The sequence below is a fragment of the Martes martes genome, assembly GCF_963455335.1.
Source record: "Martes martes genome assembly, chromosome: 8".
NCBI lineage: Eukaryota > Metazoa > Chordata > Mammalia > Carnivora > Mustelidae > Martes > Martes martes.
Genome location: NC_137895.1, coordinates 138,638,532 through 138,665,309, shown reverse-complemented (window position 1 = coordinate 138,665,309; position 26,778 = coordinate 138,638,532).

The following is a 26,778-nucleotide window of genomic DNA, read 5'->3' as shown; positions in this document are numbered from 1 at the left end:
TGACGCGTGGATGGAATTTGACAACAGCTCGGCGCGCTGGAACCCGCACGGAAGCCGTCTGGGTGGCTGTGTACGGACACCGGGACTGGACGAGCGCAGACACAACAGCATCCCGTGCCTGAAGAAAGCGTGCCGATCGCACACCGTTGGGTAGGAGACTGGAGATGAGGGTTGCTGGTTTTGTAATGCTGCCTGTTTAGCTGTCTTTTCTCCGAACGTTCTTTTGGGGGATGCCATTCGAGTCATCACCTCTGAGCAATCTCCTTAAGAATGACTTGAAGATCATCAGAACTTATCTGGGTTCAAATAAATATGATCTTTCCAGTATTCCTGGGTGGGACTCCTCCACTGGAATTTAGAAACTCAGTCATTACTTCAAGTACATCAAGCTGCCTCAGCGTAACTGTACACAGCTTTCCTAAAACTTGATTTGTGTTGTATAGGTAAATCATTACATATACAGAGTATCAGCTTTTTGCTATTATTCTCTAGCAAATGTTTATGTCTATTGGCATTTGTCAGGACTGGGTCATGACCATTCCCCTCACTCGCACCTGCATGTTGGAAAGGCTCATTCCCCAAAGCTGAAGGTGTCCCCTGCTGGTGGTCCCCTCAGCATGAGTACCATGGCAGGACTCCCCCTGTTTGCTCACCTGGCCTCTACTTACTAATTTTACTGACATACCAGGGTTTCTATCTTAAATGTAAGCCCTATAAGGCTCTCTGTCTGTCTGTCTGTCTCAGATTTTGAGGCTTTATTTTTGTTGTCATCGTTGGTTATTTTTTGTTGTCGTTGTTTTGCTTTGTCTTGTTTTTTTTGGTGGGGGCAGCGTTTTGCACCACATCATGAGTTGGAATCCATTTGTCCAATTATTTTCCCCCAAGAGGGGAGGTTTAATTTATTGGTCTCTTGGGTACAAGTATGTTCCCAACTGGAAGTTCGGACACTGTGATCCAGCATCCCTTGCAGAGCTGGACCACACCTTTGACCAATTAAATCAGAAATGTCGGGGGCCGGGATGCTTTGGCAGCTGCCCGGGGAATTCTAAAGTGCAGCTGATGATAACCGCTGGTGGGGGTCTAGGGGTGCCCTCTGCGATTCCCCAGCCAGGGAGACAAAGAGACCGGCTCTAATTCACTTCCTCTTCGCACTTCAAAGCGGTTGTGACTACACTATGGGATCAAAGGGATTTCGAGCCCCTGGGGCCCTGACTGCCCGAGGGCTCACAGTTCTGTGGGCCCACAAGGCTTTGAAGTCCCCGAGGATTGCTAGGGCAGAGAGATGGGTTCATTGCAGGCATCAAGGCCACAATTTGCCAAAAAAGAACTTCTTCCCCTGTCCCTACGCAGCAAGTCTGAGGTGGGGAGAAGACCATCACCCCAACTTACACTTTAATCTTCACTCTATTAAATGTTGCCCTTTACGGTAAATGAATACTTAGTGTTTACATGAAAGTTAAGAATGATTTTCTTTTCAGCCCTTAATTCGTATGTCATTAAAAGTTTATCTGAGGCAGTGGGGAAAATTTTATGTGTTTGATTACAGAGAAAATAACAGGAAGATGAATTCGTTGTCCATGAACATTCTCCTGCAGAGAGCCGGCCTCCTGTAGACATCAGGTCTCGGCAGAACATACTTTAACTCAAAAACCCATTAACAACAGAAGAAAAATGCCGATTCTACTTTCTAAGTCTCCAAATGTCTCAGGCCATCACTGTGTCTGTCCAACCTAGAGAGCAGGGGGAGGGATTCTGGAGCTTTACGATTGGATGTGATAATTAACCATAGGTGCTCTCTCTCTCTCTCTTTTTTTGAATGAACGTTTCTAGAAACAGATGGTCCCCAATAGTTTGACTTTACTGTATTTTTATGTCATAATCTGGTTGGTTCTAAATATTAATATGTCAAAACTACTAGATAAGACAGGGATTGATAACATTGCATTCCTAGAAAGAGGCAAATCCAAATACTTTTTCTAAAAAAACCGCACAAGAAAAGAAAACAACAACAACAACAAACCCATAAGCCAATTTGCTAATTGGGCAAATGCTTGTATTTACATATCTTGTGAATTTTGATCATCAGGTCATTCCTCAGCAATAATTACCTATCTTCATAATATCAGAAGCTAGAAGTAGGTTATCAGAGTTTAGGAATAATTCACCAAGTCTTTTTTAGAAATAAAGTAATGACACAGCTTAGAAAGTAAAGCATAGGGCAAGAACAGACTTCACTCAAGTCGATTTTGATAATTAAAATTTAATCTATTAATGTGCATTATAGGTAAATTGCGTTTTATGAGAAGTCATCTCATTTTTTAACAAATTGAAGTAACATTTTAAATACTAACAGGCTGAATTAGTTATTTCTGGATATAGGAATCCTTCTATGTACCCAAAGGCTGTTTGTGAAAAAAATGCACTAAAATGTGAGAGGCCCGTATTCTGCAGGTGGGAAAAGGAAGCCTGTCCCTGCAAAGCAAGGTAGTATCAAGCAGTGGCTTGGTGTGGAGTAAGAAAATAGCTACGTCCCTCGTTCATACCTACTACCGTCAGCTCATCGAGGAAAGACGCACGAACTCTTAAATGCTTTTCCTACCGGCACAAGTGGAAGGGCGAATGCTCCATGAGCCGAAGCCGCAGGACAAACACTTCACACCTCTCCCGCTATGACGACGATGACTAAGCAGGGCTGTGCTTTTATCGACTTCCGGCCAACTTCACAACGTAGCTGAGATTCGGGCAGAATCCTTAGACCTGATTAAATATCTGCAATACTTAGATTTCCCACAGGCCCTGAGCTGGAAGAACGGCGCTCGACAGGCGGGACTGACTTTTCCTGGCCCTGGTTCCCAGGCCCCAGGTACTGAATGCTGGAGGCCTGGACACGGGGTGTTTTTGGAGACGGGCCTTTTGGAGACTTAATCCGCAGTGGCCCACGAGACCACTGTCTGCTGTAGCCGGAGGGCGGTGATGTAGGGGAGACCCTCTCCCACCTGTGTGCGGACTTCCATAAGCCTGGGTTCCTCACTTGCGAATGCAAATGGTAGCACTTGCTACTCAGACGTGCTTCTGAAAATCAGCGGAGACGCTGCGTGAAGCCGAAACCGCAGAGACTGAGGACCAAGAAGCATGTAATGCACGCTGAAGCTCTTCCCCACCTTGGAAAGGAGCACATTACTTCGCTGTCAAGGGACGATGGTCCAAATAATACCACATCATAATTTCCCTTGTCTTGGAGACTTTAGTCCTATATATGTTTATTTTTTCCCATAATAATAGGCCGGAAGTGCATTACATTTTCCAAGGGCTAAGCACATCCGACTTCAGTTTGTTCACATACAAAATCACTGACAGACAGAGGTCGTCCTGGCGCTTCGCTGGTCTCGGTCGAAGCGAACACAGATCACCAAGAGAGCTCTTTCCATTAGATGTGGTGGCATCGTGCCGAGTAATTCTCCTATGTTGTTTGATGACTTTTCAGATGCCTGAGGGAAAAAAAATTATTTTTTTCCTTTTGGATATGTTTTTCTCATAATAAAAACTCCCTCTAAAACTGAAGGCAAAATTTACTTTAATGTGGAAATATATTCCAGCTTGAGAATGAATCAACGCCACATTTTTTCCACGGAATGAAAGCATGATGTCACTAAGCTTTTGTGTGTTTTCACAGATGTTAGTCTCCTTTGGTCTGGATCCTCTATCGGGGTCCCATTTTGCAGCCACATATTTTGTATGAACAGGTTGAAGCGAGAAATCAGGGAGAAGTTTGGCTGAAGTTTTCAGCTGCCTAAATTTCTATTTTTGGCCATTTTGCCCACCCTTAGCGCAAATATTTGGAACGTATCTATGTTGAATGGCCCTTCCCAACTCGTGATGGAACTTTTAGGACAGAGTGAACACACTGTTTCTGCTCCTTGTGCCCAGAGGGTGGGGACAAGGCCATTTTCTCTTTAAATAGTCACAGATTGTATCACTAACCTTTGTGACCTTTCCTAATGATCCGTGCCTGTAACTTCAGCTTGAGAATACTGACAAGTTCAACTCGGAGTAGTGTGACCTTTAAAAACATATGTTCTTACTCCCTAGAATTTTCCCCATAAAAATATCTGGTAGTAAGAGTCCACTCACCTCCCTTCCCCATTATGTGAATGAAAAGAAATGATCTTGATCTCTTAAAAAAAGAAAACAGCAGGGCATAGTCCTGAATGATGGAGTCTTAGCTTACACACCGTCTCTAAGTCTATAAGAAACACAGATTTATATGTTTTAATATAAATTGGTCCCAAAGCATTGCTGTACCTCTTCTATCATTGTTCAGTATACATGCGGCTCGAGACAGAAATGAAAAAGAAAATATAATGGACAGAACCTAAAACAAGGGTATGATGATGCCAGCTATGGTATTGTGGGAAACAAAAGGATTTGGAGCTCAATCTAGGGAGACCAGCTGTCCCACTCTGTCTGAGACTGAAGGGTGTCCTGAACCCATGGACTCGCAGGGCTAACACCAGGAGAGCTCGTCACCTCACCGGCTGCACGCTGGGCTCAAATATAGACTACCTTTACCGGTCTTGGGGACTTTTCAAACCAGCTTGTCAGATCTTTAGTCATCTCTATGGTAAGGAGAGTAAAAGTAACTAACTAGGGGGACTGGGTGCCCCTAACCAGGGGGCTGAGCGTCCAACTCTTTGTTTCAGCTCAGGTCATGATCTCGGGGTCGTGAGATCGGGTCCTCCATGGGGCTGCACATTCGGAGAGAAGTCTGAGATTCTCTCTCCTCTCCCTCGGTCGCTCCCATTCCTGCTCGCTCTCTCTCTGCAATAAATAAATAAATCTAAAAAAGAGAGAGACAGAGTAACTATTCCTTCCGATTTTAAAGATCAGAGGCAACATCTGCGAAGAGAATGGTCTGGAACATGACGGTGAAAATAGCAAGAACGCGCTAAGCCCTCCTGATGTATCCGACCCGGTACGATGTACTTGACACACTCTCTTCTTCACTCCTACAACAGCCCACCAGGGTGGGGGTCAAGCCATTTTCACCCCCTCCCAGAGGATGAAGCCTTGGCCTCCAGAGGCTGGACCTCCCCCAGGTCACTGCCGGCGGCAGGCTGAGCTCCGTCTTGAGCGCAAACCCTCTGCGTGCTGCCAACACCTGTGCCATCTACACCAATAACCAACAAGCTGGTGCTCCAGATAAAAATAAAAATGATGCCTCCTGCCCTCCTCCTCGGCACCCCACGCATGCACATAGCAGTATCCCCAAAGCACTAAGCTTAGGAAGGGCCGCTGCTGCGGTGTGACCCCGGAATCAGAGACCGGTCGCCTTTGGGGTCCTGCGGAAAACCACACAGATTCTGGCCCAGTTCTCCACAGCCAGGGTGGAGTTTGGGTCGACGGATCCCGAAGCAGAATGCAGCCCGCGCCCTCTGACCCGTTCACTGCCCCGTGTGTGAGTGGGCTGTGCCTCCACGTCTTAGCAGTGCCTTGCACTGGGCAGGCTGTGGGCTGTTCTGCGGTGATTTATTTCTGGATCTCAAGAAGCTAGACTTTCATTTCATAACTATTCAAAACTGGCAGAAGTGCTTCTGCTGTCACAGTGCTCCCCACCCCATCGCCGCAGCCGGACAGGCTGAGGATTCAGGGCCCGGGGATGCCATCGGGCCTCCTTGTCTACGGGGATCGGCTTTCTTTTCCGTGGACCGCTCATCTGAGCTCTGGCTTCTGCCAGTCGCATCTTCAATTTATTTTGTGGCCTGAGTGCTCCCTACTGAAGACAGCCTGTGGCCATTGTCTGCCCAACCGTGCAGAATAATCTATTAAGGAGAATTCTGCTATTTTAACAAGTCAAAGATCCATGATTCCCTTGGCATGCTTTCACACGGTTCGTGTTGCCAGGACTCGGGGCTTTGTTGGGTGGAGGCTTCTGTGACCGTTCATGCCAGACTCTCCTTGCCTTTCCCATCAGTGGCCAATTTTTAATCCCTTCTCTTACGCTGATGGAGATGTTCTTTTAATCTCCCTTCCCGACGCAAGTGGGAAACTTCCAGAGCCCAAAAGGGAGACGGAAAATTGACCTCCCTTGTTTATTTTAGTTTATTTACTGTGCGAATATTTTTTAAATATTTATATGTCCTATGAATCACTTAAATTCCAAAGTTTAGTGAAGTTATTTCCTTCACTTACAAAAAAAAGAAAAAAAGAAAGAAAGGAAAAAAAAAAGTTGGAAATAGTCCTATGACCATTTAATGAGAATAAAAAAAAAAAAAAAAGATCACCATGCATTTCTTACTCCTGATTCTGTCACTGCCTGTCTTTCATCAGCTTTTTGGGGACCCATTATAACCCTGGGTCATTACCATAGCTCAGTCATTTTTTGAAAGTCTGAGTCAACCATTACAAGTAGGCTTAAACTTCAAATATCTTCTGGGCATCTCCCATTGATTTTGCAATCTCTCCTGGGTTAATAGAGAATTAAGCAGATTAGTTTTGCTTTTTAGAGTAATATATTTTGGCTGGCATAATCACTCCCTTCTACCAGAATCACTGATGAGGGAAAGTAACATTTATATTGGATTTATATTTTAGGGGGGGAAAAAAACCACTCGTGTTTCACTGTCTCCCCCCAATATAATCAAAAACCCAAGACAAAATAACCAAGTCAACAACAAAAAAATTGTTCGCACTATTTTTCAAAGACTTTTAAGACATATAATAATGAACCAGTTAACTCTATGCCATTGATTTCACTATTTTCCTATCTAGAAAGCAAAAATGTGGAAGTGAGCAAAAAAAGGGGCTGATGGAACCAATAGAGTTTATTTAATTATATCATATCCATGAAAGTGCATGCACTTTATTTTTAGCAGTTAGCTCATGCACAAAATCATTGATTACTAATTATTACCATAAGCACAATTTCCCCACATTTTCTTACACAAGTTTCCAACATAGAAAAAAGTTAGCAGAACCGCATAATAAACACATAATCACCACCTAGATTTTACAATTAACATTCATTATGTCTTATTCCATACCTATCCATCTTTTTCATTCCTCTGTCCATAAATCAATCCATCATAAGCACAATTTTAACAAGTTAAATTACCTCATTTTCCACCCATGGAAGTTTGGAAGCAATCAATTAGAATGGATTTCTTTCTACAGGCAAAGAGTACAAGGGCTGATAGATCCTGGTCTATTAATAACCATAAGATTTGATGGGAATGACACTCGGTGAAGGAACAGGTGCCAAGTACTAAGAGGAGCTCAAGAATCTTGACCGTTGGAAGCAGTAGTGTGGAGGGTAGGCATAATCCAGCCTCATCATGGAAGCTACAAATCCCATCCTGGGCACAGGACAGACCATGTTCATAATTGTCTGTAATCTTCATGAAGCGTAGATAGGGCCACAGAATCCTTCTCAGCACAGCACTCTGGGCAGCACCACCAACAGCTCAGAACTGCCAGGACAGGTAAAACTTAAATACCATCCATGGTAGGGCAGACACTCTTGATACACACCTCACAACTCCCAGGGCAGCTACATCAAACACAGGATTGATATTGATTATTGATGACCAGGAGATCACCAAGTACAGAGTCCCTAGTATAAGCAATACCACTACTCCTCCATGTTTTGCAAAGTCAAGTATTCTCCACAAATTTTGCTTAACAAGAGGAGGGAAGGACAGAAGGAAGGAGGGAAGAAAACTAAAGTTTTTCATGATGACTGTAACCCTCCTGAGAAGTTCTGCTGCCTGGGATGGACCTGGGCAGTTGTAAGGACTAGATGGTCTCCAGAGGGGGCTTTGGTTTTACAGAAAAAAAAAAAATCCAAATTAAGAAAAAAGTTATGGAAGATTTGCAGAGTCTGGATTCAGACACCGTTTGGATTCACCAGATGGCCTGAGTGCATGCCGGGTGTTGGAGACAGGGCAGGGGGTGGGGATGAATAATGAGGAGGAAGGATGGTTATAGGTAAATATATAGCCATTTTCCGAATATTGGATTTTGTTGGAATAAACATGATTTGTCTTTTATCATTTGGTATGCAGTCTGAAAGGCCTTAATAAAATGACAAACCTCACTGAGCTTGATTTTGAATTTTCATGATTTCTTCGTCTACTGGCTGCACACTCTTAGTGGCAGCGTAGAGATTATGGAGTAATCTGAGCAAAAAGTATGTAATTAAGACGGAAGACAGTGATAATTTTAATACATATTTTTAATAGTCTACTAGGAGAATAAAAGTTAACTTTCCAAAATGTTCTAGCATATTAGTGGGAAACTTCATTCATCCAGAAGTTTCCTAGAAGTGAACTAGCTCATTCTCTAACCAAACCAGAGATGAGACATTAATTAGCATATCCACCGAGCAACCTGTATTTTGTGACAGGTTGACTTTTTAACTAACGTGAGAAAATTGCTTTTAATTCATCTCATCTTTACAAACTCAATGGGATTGTGTTTTAAAGCCTGTGCACACGCGTGGTGGTGGCAGCGGGTGTCTGAATTCTGTGTATATAACTTGTCTCCTTACATTGTTTGTTTAGCTGGTCACTGAACAGAAAGTGTTCCCTTTCTTCTCTTTCATTCTAAGACGCCTGAGGTCAATAAGGAATATCATGTTTCCGAGTAGTGTGCTATAAGAAGAAGATTCCCTTGTGAGGCTCAGAAGCTCCATGTGTCCCCAACTGTGTCCACAAATACTTGAGCTCTGTTTCCATTCTGTTTACGGTTCAGCTAAAGCTGTCACATCTTAGAGTGGAGCCCTGGTGGGCAGTGGTGTCAAGACAGTGGCACCCTGGACATTTGCATCGTTAGGGTGGTCTATGGAGCAGCATGGGGGAGCAGGAAGACAAAGCGTCTTGACACATGTTGATAAAATGATGACACAGCAAACACATGAAGGGACACAGAGTCCAGTATGGGCCAGATAATGGTCTCCAGTCAAGTGGAGCCAAGCCCTGGTGGGTCTAGTAGAAATAAAGATTCAAAGAATGGAAAAATCATTAAAATGCTTACAATTTGCCACAGTCTAAAACACAAACACAGGCTAGTTCCTTAAAGACTCTCAGGATCCTGCCCCTTAACCTTCCTTGCATTCCCAGCCTGGCATAAATGCATCCCGTTGTTGGCAGTCTTGTCGACAAAATCCTTTCCGGTGGGCTGCTTCAGAAACAATTGATAATTGTGCATTCTTAGAATTATATTTTTGGCTTAAAGGACATTTGAGAAGGGCTGACATGCTCTTTACAGAAGCGAAATGATTGTGAAGTTACTAGCTTAATAACCTACATGCTAAACTCATTTGGGATGTGTATTTAGTATGTGAATGCGAGTTTGTGTATGTGCATATAACATCCTTTCTAGACCCAATATTGGGGAGCCATTGTTAGTATTTGGTTGTTCAGAGAAATAGAGAGGTTTATTCCTGGCATTTCTTTTTTCTCTAGCCATTTATCCTAACTCTGATATTGACAGAAGAGAGTTTTCTTTGTTGAGTTGTTACAAAGTAGTGTTGATTTTATAGACTGGGAAGCTGCAGTGTATCTGGAATTCTGGGACATCAGGGATTCCCAGCTGTCCCCCTAAAGCATCGTTCTCTCTGTGACTGGGCTATGACCTTTGACACTGAGTCGCACTACTGCCCCCCACCCATGTGGACCACCCCACACTGCCCCTTCCTTGTCTGGGGACTGCGCAGAGAGAATGCCATATATTTTAGATGCTAGTTTATAATTCTGGATTTATGTACACTGTAGAATCAGTGTTATATAAGAAATCACATTTTTAAGTTTGAAGTGTCTATGGTTTACATACAACAGAACAGCCTATTCTAGAAAAGTCCGTGAACAAGCAGACGCATTTGCTTTTGCTTTTGTTCTTGTTTTTTCTGTGGAGGAGTTATTATGATCTTAAAACCTTTTCACCTTGTTTTCCAGAGCCTGTTTCTGGTGTGTGAATTATCACAGGAAGAGTGGCCATTGCTGGCTTATTCACTCTTAGGTCCCAGGCCCCAGGGCAGGGCTAACATATGACTCGTCTTTGACCACAGTGTTTTGAATGCAAGCCTAGATGAACGTGTACTAGGTCCTGTCTCTCCGATGGAGTCAGAGATCATGCAGGCAGACTCGCTGATAACCTCACGCAGCCCCGTGAGAAACGGGGCTGGGAGCCATAGAGTATTGTTGGTGAAGGGAAAGTAGGTTACAAATAAGGGGTTCTTCAGGACACAAAATAAATGCACAGAAATCAGTTGCATTTGAATACACTAACAATGAGACAGATGAAAGAGAAATCAAGGAGTCGATCCCATTTATAACTGCACCCAGAACCGTAAGATACCGAGGAATAAACCCAACCGAAGAGGTCAAGGACTTGTACTCTGAAAACTATAGAGCACCCATGAATGAAATTAAGGGAGATACAAAGCACCCATGAATGAAATTAAGGAAGATACAAAGATTGGAAGAACAAATATTGTTAGAACGTCTATGCTTCCCAGCACAATCTGTACATTCAATGCAAATCCTATCAAAGTGCCATAGCTTTTTTCAGAGTTGGAATGAATAATCCTAAAATTTGTTTGGAACCAGAAAAGATCCCAAATAGCTAAAGGAAAGTTGAAAAAGAAAACCAAAGCAGGTGGCATCACAATTCTGGATATCAAGCTATATTACAACAAAGGTGTAGTCATCAAGACAGCATGGTAATGGCACAAAAACAGACACATAGATTAATGGAACAGTAATGTACCAGAAATGGACCCTCAACTCTATGGTCAACTAATCTTTGACCAAGCAGGAAAGAATATTCAATGGAAAAAAGACAGTCTTTTCAACAAATGGTGTTGGGAAAATTGGCCAGCCACATGCAAAAAAGTGAAACGGGACCATTTCCTTACACCACACACAAAAATAGACTCAAAATGGATGAAAAACTTAAATGTGAGGCAGGAATCCACCTAAACACTAGAGGAGAACATAGGCAACAACCTCTTCGACCTCAGCCACAGCAACTTCTGGCTAGAAACATCGCCAAAGGCAAGGGGAAAAAAGGGCAAAAATGAGCTATTGGGACTTCATCAAGATAAAAAACTTTTGCACAGTAAAGGAAACAGTCAACAAAACCAAAAGACAACATACCAAGTGGGAAAACATATTTGCAAATGTTTTATCAGAGAAAGGTTCAGTAGCCAAATCCTATAAAGAACTTATCAAACTCAACACCCAAAGAACAAATAATCCAATCAATAAATGGGCCAAAGACATGAACAGACATTTCTCCAAAGAAGACATACACATGGCCAAAAGACACATGAAAAAATGCTCAACATTAGTCAGCATAAGAAAAATACAAACCAAAACCACAACAAAATACTACCTCACACCTGTCAGAATGGCTAAAATTAACAATTCAGGAAACAGCAAATGTTGGCGAGGATGCAAAGAAAGGGGAACCCTCCTACACTGTTGGTGGGAATGCAAACTGGTGCCGCCACTCTGGAAACAGTATGGAGGTTCCTCAAAAGTTAAAAATAGAGCTATCCTACGACCCAGCAATTGCACTACAGCATATTTACCCCCCAAAATAGAAATGTGTAGTGATCTGAAGGGGCATGTGCACCTGAATGTTTATAGCAGTGATGTCCACAATAGTCAAACTATGGAAAGAACCTAGATGTCCATCAACAGATGAATGGATAAAGAAGATGTGATATGTGTATACACACACACACCATGGAATATTACTCAGCCATCAAAAAGAATGAAATCTTGCCATTTGCAACGACACGGATGGAACCAGAAGGTACTAAGCTGAGTGAAATAAGTCAGTCAGAGAAAGACAATTGTCATATGATCTCACTCATATGTGGAATTTAAGAAATAAAACAGAGGATCATAGAAGAAGAGAGAAAAAGTTAAAAGAAGACGAAATCAGAGAGGAAGGCAAACCAGAAGAGACTCAATCACAGGAAACAAACTGAGGACGGCTAGAGGGGAAGGGGTTAGGGGATGGGGTGACTGGAGGACGGACATGAAGGACGGCACGTGATGTAATAAGCACTGGGTGTTACACAAGACTGATGAATCACCGACCTCTACCTCTGAAACCATAATACATTATTTATCAATTAATCAAAACTAAATAAAATTAAAAAAAAAAAATAAGGGCCTTTCATCCCAATATGGTGATTACTGAGAAACCCCTCAACAAGTGTCCTGCATGTGCAAAGCTGCTGGAAATTGTTAGGATCTCTCTTCTCATTCTAAGTAAGTAGTTACTTTTGAACCAATTTCTTTGTATTCACAACTTTACTGTTTTTATTTTTAAAAATGATTTTAGGACTTGTATACGTTTTAGACTCCACAAAGTGTGGCTCAGTCCCAAATAAAAGGTCACGGTATTTGGAGGGGGGGGCTCTCTTTTTCCTTTTGTTCTGTTCCTTCCCCCACTGCTTTCCCACATTTTCCTTTCCCGGCTTCACGCCCGCCTTCCACCCGCTTAACGGCCTAGTGACGCATCTTCAACACCGTCTGCAGCAATAAAGTAGGACTCTCTCTTTTACCCACGGCATGGGTCTCGGGTCTCGTAATGTTGTGGATATTTCTCTCCCTCCCAGCACTACAAAAACCACTAACATGGGGGGGGGTCTCTCCCTTGTGACCTCAGGGCCACACAACCCACTCTAGATTTCCTGCCCTCCACTTCCCCTGAGTTACGAGGACATGAGAATAGGGTCTATGTGTGCGAAGCTCATGCTTGAAACCAGGATTTTTTTTTTTTTTTTTAATTTTAAAGAAGTGACACAAAAGCCTGGAGACAGCTCAGGCATATTTCAGAGGACTTGCAGATGGGGGAAGGCTGTCCAGGACCATGCTGGGATCTGACGGATCAGGGCTCGGCAGCCTGTGTTCCCCTACACCTGGTTTCCTCCGGGTCTTCACCGACTCCCCAGGCTCATTCTCCAGATGTCCTGTAATTTCTATAAACTGCCAGATAGCCTTCTGACAAATTCCTTTGTGCTTATATTAACGGGACTCCCTTTCCTTTGTTCCCATTCAGGAACCTGCCCAAAGCACATTTTAAATCTTATCTTGGAGGTCTTATCTCCTAAGCCACTTTCTCATTTTGTATAAGGGGAAACTGAGCCTGCTAGGAGAGTTTGAGGGGACAACCTATTTCACGGAAGGTACCTGGAACTAGGATCTAGTGACGAGAACTCTACATTTCTCTGTCACTCAGACTAAGTGTCAGATAAATCTCTACTATTGAATCATTTCTGGAGTAAACTCTTTAGTAAAACAGAAGCCTATACATCTGTACAAGGACTCAAGGATACTGCACGGAAGTCCTGACTCCTGGTAACACAATGGCCTAATGAAATATAAATTTCATTTCTTAAAACCTCTTTTTTCCATAAATCTTTGCTCTTCTTACTCCCATCACTCGACGGTCCCCACTGCCAGAATTTGGAGAACAGAAACAGAGGAGTAGAAGAAGACACTGGGTTCTCAATTTTGGGAGAACGATGACTTGCCTATCACATACATACATCACAAAAGCACTCAGCAAGGAAAGTGTGCAAGATGGTTTAAGGGGAAACAACCATTCTTGAATGCAGGAATGGGGACAGAGGAATGGAACTTGGTAACCGAAACAGCTGATACGTGGCCCCGTAAGAATCAGAAGGAGAAACCAGCCAGAATCAGGGGAGTGCACACCCTCAGGGCCAACAGAAGAGTGTGCTCTAACAAGCAGGGTGTGGCCAACAACCCCATCCTCAGAGGATGGTCAAGAAGCAGGAGGAATCAGTAGGAGAACAGATTTGGGATCTGCTGTGGCCTGCATGCTTGTGTCCCTCCCCCACCCCCCACCCCCCAAATCATGGGTTAAATCCCATCTCCCAAAACGACAGTGTTAGGAGGTGAGGCTTTTGGGAGGCGACAAGGTCATGACGGTGGAGCCCCCATGGTGGGATTAGTGTCCCTATAAGACACCCTAGGGAGCCCCTTGCCCCTTCTCTCATGTAAGGATACAGCGAAAAGATGCTGTCTATGAACCAGGAAGGGGGGTCTCACCAGACGCGGGGGCTGCTGGCGCCCTGGTCTTGGACCTCCAGCTCCCAGAGCTGTGAGAGCTCAATGGTTGCTTATGACCCTCCCAGTCTGTGGTATTTTGTTATAGCAGCCAAAGCGCTAAGACAGAAACCAAGATAACCACCAAAGATCTTATTAAGAAATGGCCCTTTGGGGCACCTGGGTAGCTCAGCGGGTTAAAGCCTCTGCCTTTGGCTCGGGTCCTGATCCCAGGGTCCTGGGATCGAGCCCCGCATCGGGCTCTCTGCTCGGTGGGGAGCCTGCTTCCTCCTCTCTCTCTGCCTGCCTCTCTGTCTACTTGTGATCTTCCTCTGTCAAATAAATAAATAAAATCTTAAAAACAAAAAAGAAAAAAAAAAAAGAAATGGCCCTTTGGCATAGAAAACATAGAAGATTGGGATTAGCTGAGAAACAGGTAGGCGGTGGGGATGTGAAGGATGAGAATATGTACCACTGCTCCTTCCAAGAAATCCGCCATTAAAGGGGTGGTGGCAGGTGGTGTTTTTGTTTTTTTTTTAAGATTTATTTATTCATTTGAGAGAGAGAGAGAGAGAGAGCACAAGTGGGAGTGGGGGGCAGAAGGAGAGGGAGAAGCAGGCTGACCCCCGCTGAGCAGGGAGCCCACCATGGGACTCCATCCCACGACTCTGGGATCAGGACCTGAGAGGCGAGGGCAGGTGCTTAACTGACGAAGCCACCCAGGTGCACCCTGGGAGATGGTATATTTAATCAAACCACACCCATGGCCATAGATTCTCCCTCCACACCATGCCATCTCCCTGAGGACAGTCCAGAGTCTACCCAGTGTGTTAAACAGACCTAACCATGCCTATGAGATAGAAGAAAGTATGTCATAGGTCTGTCTGGCCTCCCTTGCTGACATACACAGTCATTCTAGTGCTGCTTCAAGTTACACTTTGTAACCTGTCCCCACAGGGAGATACCACCTCACGCCTTCTAGGATGGCCATAACCTATTTTAAAAAATAAGTACTGGGGAAAATATGAGGATAATTAAGATGCTCACATGTTGGGGGGATATAAAGTGCGACAGGAACCGGCTGGCTAAGTGGACTCACTGAATGGAACTGAAAACAGGTGTTCCAACAAAACCCGGTGCATGAACACGGACAGCGGCATCATTTGTAACAGCCGAAACATAGAAACAGCCCAAATGTCCACCGATGGATGGATAAACAGGATGCGGTGCGATCATACAAAGGATAGTTATTCACGCATGAAAAGGAATAAAGACCTGATTCTTGCTAAAGTACGGACGAGCTCGAAAACATCAGGCTGAATGAAAGATGCCAAGACACAAAAAGCACATAATCATTCCACGTGTACGAAATATGCAGAATAGGCAAATCCATGGAGACAAAAAAAAAAAAAAAAAGGTCAGTGGGTGCCGGGGCTGGGGACAAGGAGAAATGAGGAGCAGCCCTCTGGTTTGGGGTTTCCTTTTGGGCAGCAAAGATTCTCTGACACTAGATGAAGGTGGTGGCTAGACAACGCTGTGAATCACTAAATGCGACATTATTCCGCATTTTTAAGAGATTAAAGTGGTGATTTTTATGTTACGTGAATTCTAATTCAATCAAAAAATCCTTTGGTTCCTTTTTAAAAATTATTTGACCCCTACACCTTGAGATTCCTCAGTGAAGGACATGTTTTTAATCTGAACGTTCCAAAGCTATACATTCTCAAGCGGTCTCTCGATAACCTTCCAAACCCTCGTTAACCTCAGACACGTTAGTCTGATTTCTAAATCCTACACGTGACTTCCAAGTCTGACTGAAAGTTGATTTTTTCAGGCATGACACAGTTGGTCAACTCTCATTTGGAAATAAATCAGAACACCAGGTTTCTAGAGACTTGTTTTCTGAGGACATAGAGAGGCCAAATCCTTCCACTGAGGGCTCAGCCAGCTCATGTAGCTCTTCATGGGACCTGTTTGAAGAGAGGTTCATGATTTATTGTGCAAGATGATCATCAGAATGAGCATTTACTTATTTTCTCTCTTTTTTTTTTTAAGATTTTATTTATTTATCTGAACAGAAAGAGACACATCGAGAGAGAGAGCACAAGCAGGGGGAGTGGGAGAAGAAGTAGGCTCCTTGCTGAGCAGAGATCCTGATGAGGGACTCGATCTCAGGACCCTGGAATCATGACCTGAGCCGAAAGCAGACGCTTGATGACTAAGCCACGCAGGTGTCCCTCACGGTGTTGTTGTTGTTTTTTTTTTAAATATTTATTTTTTATTTATTTATTTGACAGAGAAAGAGATCACAAGTAGGCAGAGAGGTGGGCAGAGAGAGAAGGGTAAGCAGGCTCCCCGCTGAGCAGAGAGCCCAATGTGGGGCTCGATCCCAGGACCCTGAGATCATGATCTGAGCCGAAGGCAGAGGCTTAACCCACTGAGCCACTCAGGTGGCCCTCACTGTGCTATTCTTATGAGGACAGTGATCTTTACATTCTTTTAAGTTATAAAATTTCAGACATGCTAGAAAAGTTCTCCTCCCCCAGAGCTCCGCTCTCACACGTCTGAAATCCTAGATTCTGTAAGAAGCGGTAACAGCGGCGGGGGGTGGCAGCCCCTCACGCCCCACGAGCACCAGCCCACTGCGTGATCCGTAACATAGACCCCCCTGCACTCCATCGATCCAGGGCTGGCGCGGGGGTGGGGGGTGTCTGAACATCGCCCCTCCGCAGGCGAGCCCGCACTGCCGTCACTGCTAGAGTCGGGAAAGGGATTGGAGGAAGACAGGCTTCCTGCTCATAGCCCACAGGTACGGTGCACCTTGCCCACTTCGGGTTTTCCCGCTCTCCGTCCTTCGGGAGAAAGCAAATCTCGAGGGACGCGCACACCTGGAACACCTCTCCCTGGGCACAGGCTCTTGCGGTTTCGGGAACTGGCGTGGGAGGCACAGCTGAAACTGCCGCAGAGGCTGGCGCTCCAGCGAGTCGTTCCAGCCACCGGGGCCCAGCACAGGGAACACCAAGATGCAACATAGCACACCGCTGACGACAGTCCCCCACATGACTCACCCCAGAAGCACGGCCCCGCTCTGGGCCTTACCCTTTCTGTGGAAAACATTCTCCAGGGCCCTTGGAAGAGGATGAGTCATGCCAGGGGGTATTTTTAGGAATCTGTTAACTTGCCTTCAGCATAACGAATCCAGTTGGAGAGGAGCGCTGAGCCGTTACCCACGAGCCGATCCCAGTGTTGTCCCCGTGCCAGGCTTTCTTGGTGTGCGGACTGAGTCATCTTCCAGGGAGGTAGGGGGGGAAAACAGAAGAGGGCTGTTGCTACAACAGGGAATTTGATATGATGCTAAAGAACCCAATAGCATCCCTATCTGTATCTTTATAGGATCGCACCTGCTCCCTCCAAGCTCATCTCATAATCCCGGTGAGATCTGACAGTGTCGCTCCAGGGCATTGTAAGGACCACGTGAATATCAGCACGGGGCTTAGAGTGGAGTCTAACACGCGAAAATGCTTTATGGACAACACTGAGTCCGGAAGGTGCTCGTACACTTGCCCCTTGCGTGTCAGACTACTGGACAAGAGCGTCATGACACGGCAGGGATGCCTGAGCGGTGTGACAGTGGCCAGGACGCTTTTCCGGAAGGTTGGGAGTCTCCCAAATGTGTGTGCATGTGAGCACATGCAGGTATGTGTGGGAATGTGCGTGCTTGTTGTGAGCACAGTTACGTGTGTGTTGTACATGTGCATGTTTCACTCGTGCATGTGTGGGTATTGCTGTGTTTGTGTTTGCACATGTGTGTACATGTGCATTTGTGTGTGCACGTGTGTATTTGTGTGTATCTGTGTGTGTTGGTAGGCATATGTATACGGGTGTGTATCTGTGTGTGTATTTGGGGGTGCGTGTGTGTGTGTGCATTTTAGTTCCCAAACACCCGTTCCAGCTACGTGGGTCCATCAGGCCACCGCTGGGTGAGCGAGTGAGTGGTTTACAGAGTGTTCAAAGCTGAGAAATGGAATCTTTGTTTCAGTAGCAGAAAAAGGAAATCCTGCCATCCAATGCCAAGAGAGCAAGCGTTCAGTATGGTGTCGTTTTACTAACGTGGCAAGAATTTCACGTTCTCCGGTAATGATCAAAGGCCACACCAAAAAAACAAGCAAATGTCCCAAACGCAAGGTCTTCTCGGCCGGCCTGCCGTTTTCCTATCACTTCCACTGTTGCTGCTTTCCTCTTTGTTTTTGCTCCGGCCTCACGTTTACGTTGCTCTTCCACGGCGGTGTTCCTGCCCAGACAAGCTCTAACCTTCCCTCCCCGGGGCGTGGAGTCTGTGCTGACGGGGCCTCGACCTGGCTTGGCTGGGTGACACCCACGTTCACGAATTTCCACGGTGCTTCTCTTCCAAGCGGCGCTGCCGTCGCCCAGGACCAACCCACAAGCGTTCCCTCCTCACCAGCAGCATCGTTCAGACAGATGGTGCCTTCCCACTCCGGCGGGGAGCCACAGCCACCAATTTTAGAGAGTAAATTGGAAAGCGGATGCTCCCTTTTAAATAAGCAAAGGATCACGGATCCAGCTCAGCCAACAGAGAAAACCAGATCTCAAATCTCACCCTGAATTTAAACCACTCTGACACTGTCCTTTGCTGGAAAAAAAAGAAGAAAAACACCACATAAGATTCTTACATTCAAACTCTGACCGTGGTTTTCTCCAGTTTCACTGAGCGTGGAAAGCACAAATCACCGTCTTTCTGACAATGCATTTGGCCTGGCCCAGAATGAGGGAGTATTCGATAATTCACACAATGTCTTGTTAGGGGGCCATCCTCAGTCATCTTTCCAGACTCAAAACATTTCAGTAACCCGAAGAGGCAATGTTATCCAAAATGGCCACTCTTTAAGAACTACTGATTATTAAAATGAACGGTCCAGAGATAATTCTGTTGTTGAAGTGATAGTCAAATGCCCCCGTTTAGATGCAGGTAGGATAAGAAAAAAAAAGAGAGAGAGAGACTTTAAAGATATTTATCCCTTGTCTTCAATAGGTGTGATGTGCAAATTGCCTATATACTTAACTTAGTCAATATCCCTTCTCCTCCAAATTTCCACTAAATTGTCTGTTTCTTCAAGGCACTTAGATCTGCAGGTACTTTCCTAGTATCAGCACAGTGCCCAGGGCTTGAAATTTGCATGTTTTCCCGGTTACTGTTGCTCAGCTTGTGATTACAGGGAAAAAAAATATGGCTCTTGCTCTACAATTTTATCTCCATGCTATATATAAAATACAGCCATCGGCGTGGTATGTTGTTTTGTACGTGAATGAAAATATTTGAATATTCTTGTGACTGTGACTGGAGGGTCAGGAATAGCAGGCGACACACTAACTGTATTCCAACTCAGTGACTCAGAACCTCTGGGCACCTTGTTTTCTCTCCCCCCATCACAGAGCCACCAAGAGTAAGAACACACTTCCGTGGCTGGAACATTCTATCAGGCTAACGTGGCCCCGTCTATGAATCACGAAGCCCCAGACTTCACGTAATACAAGGGCTGACGTGCACTTTTCCCACTGCTGCATCCCTAGAGTCCATCACTGTGCCTGACGGAGCTCACGTGATGCGGAAACACTATGTACGAAGGAACCAAAAAACCCTGACCTCACAGACACCTGCTCCTCCTTCCCTAGGTATTTTTCTAGAGAAGGGAGGAAGGGAAAACTAACCAAAGCCTGCCATACAGGCTTTAAAGCTCCCAGTCATCACAACTTCTAACATCTTTTCATCTACCAGAGTGGAATTATAAGGGCCTGTTTCACAACTCACATTTCATGAGATCAAGTTACTTTACAAAACAAAACAAAACAAAACAAAAAACTAAAAAAAAAGAATACGGTCTTGGTCACCTTTGCATTTTGTCGTAAACACTAACGTCCTGGTTCTGCCTTTGTTCCCATGGAGAGTCTTAGTTTTTATCAAGTAGACCACAAGATGTGCTCCAGCAGCCAGACATGACCTCTGTGTCTCCCAAGAAATGTGTCGGGTTCTGTCAAACATCCCCTCTAATTCTATAAAAGCCTCATGTCTCAGCCCAGGCTGTGACAGCAGAGTACTGCAGACCAGGGGGCTAAAGGACAGACATTTGTCTCTCACAGCTGGAAGCTGGAAGTCCACGACCAAGGTGCCACTGGTTCAGTTCCTGGGGAGGGCACTCTTGCCGGCATGCAGATGGCAGCCTCCTCTGTGTCCTCACGTGGCAGAGATACAGAGAGCTCTGAGGTCTTCTCTTCCTCTCCAAGGGCACTAATCTCACCACGGGGGCCCCACCCTCATGACCTCATCTGACCCTAATTACTTCTCACAGCCCTCCCCCAAATACCATCCCACTGGGGATGAAGCTTCAACATACAAGGTTTGGGGAAAGCAACATTCAGTCTGCAGCATCTCACCATTGAGGACCATGCCACACAGATGTATTTATTGGCTCTGAACTCATGTGAAGACAGCAGTCATCAAATATCCACCTCTAACACAGAACAAGGAAGCAAATAAACAGCAAATTTACATTTCTGCAGAAGATCACAGATCTATTTTTTATGTTATGTTAGTCACCATACAGTACATCATTAGCTTTTGATGCAGTGTTCCAGGATTCATTGTTTGTGTAGAACACCCAGTGCTCCATGCGATCTGTGCCCTCCTTAATACCCACCACCAGGCTCACCCATCCCTCTACCACTCTCCCCTCTAAAACCCTTAGTTTGTTTCCCGGAGTCCAGTCTTTCATGGTTTGTCTCCCACCCCAATTTCTCCCCCTTCATCTTTCTCCTAATGTCTTCCATGCCATTCCTTCCATTCCTCAAAAACTGAAACTGTATGATAGTTGACTCTCGTCTTGACTTATTTCACTCAGCATAATCCCCTCCAGTTCCATCCATGTTAATGCAGAGGTTGGGTCTTCATCCTTTCTGATGGCTGAGTAATATTCCATTGTGTATATGGACCACATCTTCTTTATCCATTCATCTTTTGAAGGACATCTCGGCGCGTTCCACAATTTGGCTATTGTGGCCGTTGCTGCTCTGAACACTGGGGTACAGATGGCACTTCTTCTCACTGCATCTGTATCTTTGGGGTAAATACCCAGTAGTGCAATTGCTGGGTCATAGGGTAGCTCTATTTTTAACTAGATGGGTTTGTGATGAGCAGATCACACATCTTTTGACATAAACGTTGTGTTTGGTATATTCTCTGACACCTAATTGAGCCTCAGTATTTTTTGAATCAATAAATGAATGGTGCTATACCTCAGTAATCTAAGAGAATGTTATCTATAAAGTCAAACTAAGCCAAATAAATGATTTAACCTAGCAAACGGAATGTAAGGCTTTTTTGTTTCTGTACTAAAAAGTGTCTGCCCCAAAATGACAATGTTGTTTTAGTATAACTGTTATTAAACAATTCCTGCTGACAAGAGTGGTGAGTAACATCATTTACTTCTTTAAGTCCCTCCTTGTTCAGAATCGTAAGACTCTATCATCCGTATCTTTATCTATCTTTCTCTTTCTTGTATTCATAAATGATTTTGCCTCAAGTTTGGTGAAATATTGAAAAAGTGATTAGCTAAGAGCACGACCATCTGCACTCAAAATTCATCTCCAAAAGTAAAGATGTGTGCATAGTAGTTATGCATTATCAGCTCACTTATTTTCATCAATGCATTTTTAATAGACCCATCCCTTAATTTTTTATCATTTTCCCTCAAACTCCTAGTGATTCAGGATTGCTCATTTTAATGAGTCCAAGGGAGAGCTTATGGTAAAAATCAAATATTGAATTATGAGTTGTGGTGGAAAGAACATTAAGCTATAAATTTAATGAATTAAAAATAAATGTTTTGGCTTTGTTGTTAGCTAAGCTGTACGATCCTTAAAGACTTATTATGCTTTCCTACACTTTATTTTTATTGAAAATGAGAGTTTGCCATAGGTGAATTCCGATTCTTCTTTTCATTGTTAACATCTACTCAAATTTGCCATAAGTTGTGATAGGTGGTAAAGCCAGAGGGCTTTCGGTAGGGAGGGGGTGTCAGGAAGCTCCACAGACCAGCCAGACCAACGTTTCTAGCATCAGAGACCTGTACCTACTCACCCGTGTCCTCTTCTTCCTGGAAGCACAGTGACCACATCTCCGGGCTTCTTTGTGGTTGTGAGACAAACTGACAGTGGATTAACTATGATCAAAAGTGACACACACCTCTTTCATCATGCCCTTCATCTGGAAAATAAAACTTGTCCATGCACAATCCTCAATGGTCTGTATTCCCTACAGCCCCCTTCACATGCATGAGCCCGGCAGCTGGATGAGCCTAAAGTGGGTGGAGCCACAGAGGTAAGGACCCTGGTCTCTGAGTCACCCCCTTGAGGAGAGCCACCACCAGCTAGGAACACCCATTCCTGCATGGTCTCTCAGGAACAAATGGATCAATCATCCCTTTAGAGCCACTCCACGTGTTGGTAAGGCTGCTTGTTTTTTTTTTTTTTTTTTTTTAATTTTTTATTTTAATAAACATATAATGTATTTTTATCCCCAGGGGTACAGGTCTGTGAATCATCTGGTTTACACATTTCACAGCACTCATCATAGCCCATACCCTCCCCAATGTCCATTTCCCCACCACCCTCTCCCGTCCCCCTTCCCCCCCGGTAAGGCTGCTTGTTAACAACAACCATCCGTGCCCTGGCTGCTGCATTCTGTTTCCAAAGCACTGCGTGGATCAGCTTGGCCACACCTACACGCGACTCCAAACCCATCAATCGGGTAACAAGCATGGCAATCGGTGTGGGAGACGCACACAAGGATGTCCCACCTGTTTGGGGTTAATGTTGGAGTTAATGGCTGGTCCTGGAAGGCTTGACTTTTCTTACTACTTCCTCTGTTTCTCTTTGCCTATTTTAACACTGTGACATGTTGCGAGGCTGTCAAGCAGACACATATCAATTAACCTCTGCGTGTACATCTGTATGTTGATTTGTTCTACTGAATTCCCCTCAGTTCATTACTCAGAGAGCTGCCTCCTGACTATGTCTTAGAGACAGCCTCAGAGACTTGATTTACACCCTCCTATTTCAGTACCCGTGCAGAGTCAGGCAGAGAAGACAACTCAGCCAGGCACGGAGGAGCCTTCTCTGCCGGGGCTGACTTGCCAGGGCCATGCCCTGCCCAGGTGACTGTTCCAGCCTCTGAACCAGCTCCTGGTCTCGGGCTCGCAGAATGCTTGGGTGGGACTTCAAAATGAAGACGGCCCCGGGGAACAGGGACACTGATACTGAGGCTCGAACAGCTAAGTGTGTTTTCAGATTATCCCCTATGCGGTGTTAGCACAAATCATGACAAGGAGGAAAGGCTACAACTGTAAAAAGCTTTTCTCCTCCGCTTTAGTTCTTGGAATCCGGTCTGCGTGACCACTTTCAATTTCTCCGTATTTTTCTCAATAAATCATCGCTTTCTACTTCAGCCTGGTGAACTTTATATAATATTTTCTGTAGGAAATAAGATTTTTAACGAGTCCTTGAGTGTCTGAAGACTGGATTTCCCTGAGTGTGTGCTGTGAAAACGGACATACGTGAGAGCAAAGAAATGTAGGTGAGTCCAAGTGAAGACCTTGATCTAGGAGGTGACATTTCTACAGAACTGCTTTCCTGGGTAAACAAAAAGACCGTTGAGATGTCCATGTTTCTGGAGTGGATTAAGTGTCTAAATATAGGACAGAAACACATGGTGTGGAGGAGAGGACAGCAACCTATTGGTTCCTTGGCTTGAGATCTGAGACTCACTTCACCACCAGCTGCCCGTGCAGCCTCAAGCACGTCAATTCTCCACTCTCAGCCTCCTTTTTCTCCTCTGCAGGCCAAGCACTTTGTAATGGATGCACTGTGACGCCCCTCCTAAGAGCACCAACAATTATCGACCAATGAGTGTTGGCTGAGTAAGGAGCTTATGCTCTAGGAGCTAATGAAAAGGATCGTGGTCCTAACTTCTAAGGGTGATCTTTTTCATCTGAAATAAAATGTCCTTTAATGCCAATACCAAGCTATTTGAAACTTTATTTAGCTAAATTGAATTATCAAAGCCAAACTGACTGTGTAATTCGATTCGGTCAAATACTCTCTTGGCTCAGATGCCCTATCAACCACATCACACTCAGGCTGTGTGGACACATGTAGTGGTGACAGCGCTGGTCTGAGAGTCAGAAGATATTGAGTAGATTTAAGAACAGAAGGTTTTGAACAGCCTGAGCTTTATATTAAGATGAAGTAATTTCCTCTTCAGATTTTATAAGTTAGTTCTTGAATAGAATAAATTAATTACCAGGGGAGAATCAAATGCCTTAAGTAGAACAAAAGAAATAATGAGAAGGAATATGGAAGTTACAAAAATAGATGCTTTAAATATACAACTTTTCAAGAGGTGAGCTCTGCACACAAGAATATGGGGTGGGTTTCCTATTGAAACAAACGTAGTGGTTTTAAACAACAAAATTTATCTTACAGATCTAGAGGTGAGATCTTCAAGATGACTCTCTTGAAGGTAAATTAAAGGGTGGGCAGGGCTGCGTTCCCTCTGAAATCTTCAGGCAAGAATCCGTTTCCCGGCTTTCCCAGTTTCCCGAGTCCGCCTACGTTCCTCAGCTCATGGATCCTTCCTCCATCTTCAAAGCCAACAGTGCAGCATTTTCAAATCTCTCCCTGTAGGACTTAGAAAGACCCTGTGACTGATCACATGGACCCCCCCCCCCACCCTGCCCCTGGTATAACCCAGGACAACCTTCCCATACCAAGGTCAGCTGACTAGCAACCTTAATTCCACCTGTAAGCTTAGTTACCCTTGGCTACATAGCCCAACATATTCACAGATCTGGTTAGATGAGGAGGTAAACATGGAAGGGGAGCAGAACGTACTGCCTAAGAATATGTCAGTATGCCATGAGGATTATTTTGAGCTGAAGATAATTGAGAAGAAGCAGATAGAAGTAAAGCTCTCTGCCTTCCACCATTTGCCTAAAAGTAGGATGTAACTTTGCAAAGGTGTTCTCCCTCTTCCTTCTCTACCAGAAAGGACAAAAATTGATCACCAGAGACAAACCTAGATCCTCATCAGCCCAGAGACAGCACCAGAGGAATCTACATAACAAACTTGCTAATTAGCTTTTATTTCTCATTGGTTCCTGGTATATTGGCCTTCCTCTAATGTACTGCCCTCGAAACTCAAATTCTTCTCCTGCATCTTGTCACTTCTCTACAAATTCATTGTCCTTTTGCTAAGATGCTCTATAAGCCCAACTTCTAACCTCCCTTTTGGGTTACTTATCACTGAGTTATCTCATGTACATGCACAATGTGCACATTAACAAATGTGTGTTTGGTTTTCTCTTGTTAATCCGTCCGTTGTCGGTCTCCTTGGCAGAGCCTCCACCAGTGAACCCAAGATGGGTAAAGGAAAAAGAAAATGTCCCTCTTCTACAACATTTTTGGGGAGGTGCATTAGCTGCCTGCCACAGATATCTACCCTTTAATATTGGGTAGTTTGCTTCCAACTCATGCAGTCATACATTCATCCATTCAACAAGTGTTCATTAAGCACACACTCTCTGTCAGATAGTGTGTGGAACCTGAGATTGGAGTGCTGAACAAAGCAGATGGGGGTCCCACACTTGTGTTGCACCAACTGAGACCCAGGGCTAAAGAGAAAATCCAAGGTAAGCTATAGAAACACACCCAAAGTGATCTCAGTGTTTCCGGTGGGACTTGGACATGTTTGGTGCAAATCCTAGTAGACACGGAGAGATGTGTCTGGTTCGGTCCAATAAGTTGGGATTGCAATTCACAGCACGGAGACTTTCTCTGCTTCCAGGGTCTGGGCATTCACAGGACATAGCCCCAGATCTTCTCTCTCACGCAGCTTGGTGAGTAGCTCCCCTAAAAATCCAGGAAGCATCCTAGAGACCCAATTGAGGTGGAGGCATGTCATCCTCTGTATTATGATTCCCCTTTCAAAATGGGACATAAGTCCCTGCACTCCCAGGGTCTTAGTAAATGTCTTACACACAGGCAAGTATGAAAAGACCATGACCTTATTTGGTAGACCTGAGCTTCTGCCAAATGCATCCTCTCCATTGTGCTCAGGGTGGATCCTCTTCAGCTCTTAAACAGAGTTTGGCCCATACTCCTGCCTGGACACCATCACATTGCATGATGACCACAGGCTGACTGTCCTACAAAGTACTCTTGATGTCAATCCCTCATTGGTGCTCCATGGAAGACAGGTGGGGAAAGGAGAAAGTGGAATAGTAAGGGAGGGAAAGGGAGGACTTCACAGGGAACCACTAGGCTGTCCTTTTAGCCTGCCTCCCCCTCCTCACCCTTCACAAGACTTCTCAGCCCCCTGCATCTCCCCTTCCTCCCCAGTCTCTTCTACTGGCTATTTGGAGGGAGAAAGTCTCTGGAAGAGAAAGAGGAAACTCCATCATGTAAGATGATCCAGCTGCACTCTGATAACAGGCCGTTGTGGTCGAGCTTCCCATGTCACCCCACAGTCACCCAACAGAGGTGTCGTCACGCTCTAGATGGCCCTGTGCGGCCAGCAGCCAACGCATCTGGGCTCACATCCCACTTTCCTGCCACAGTGCCG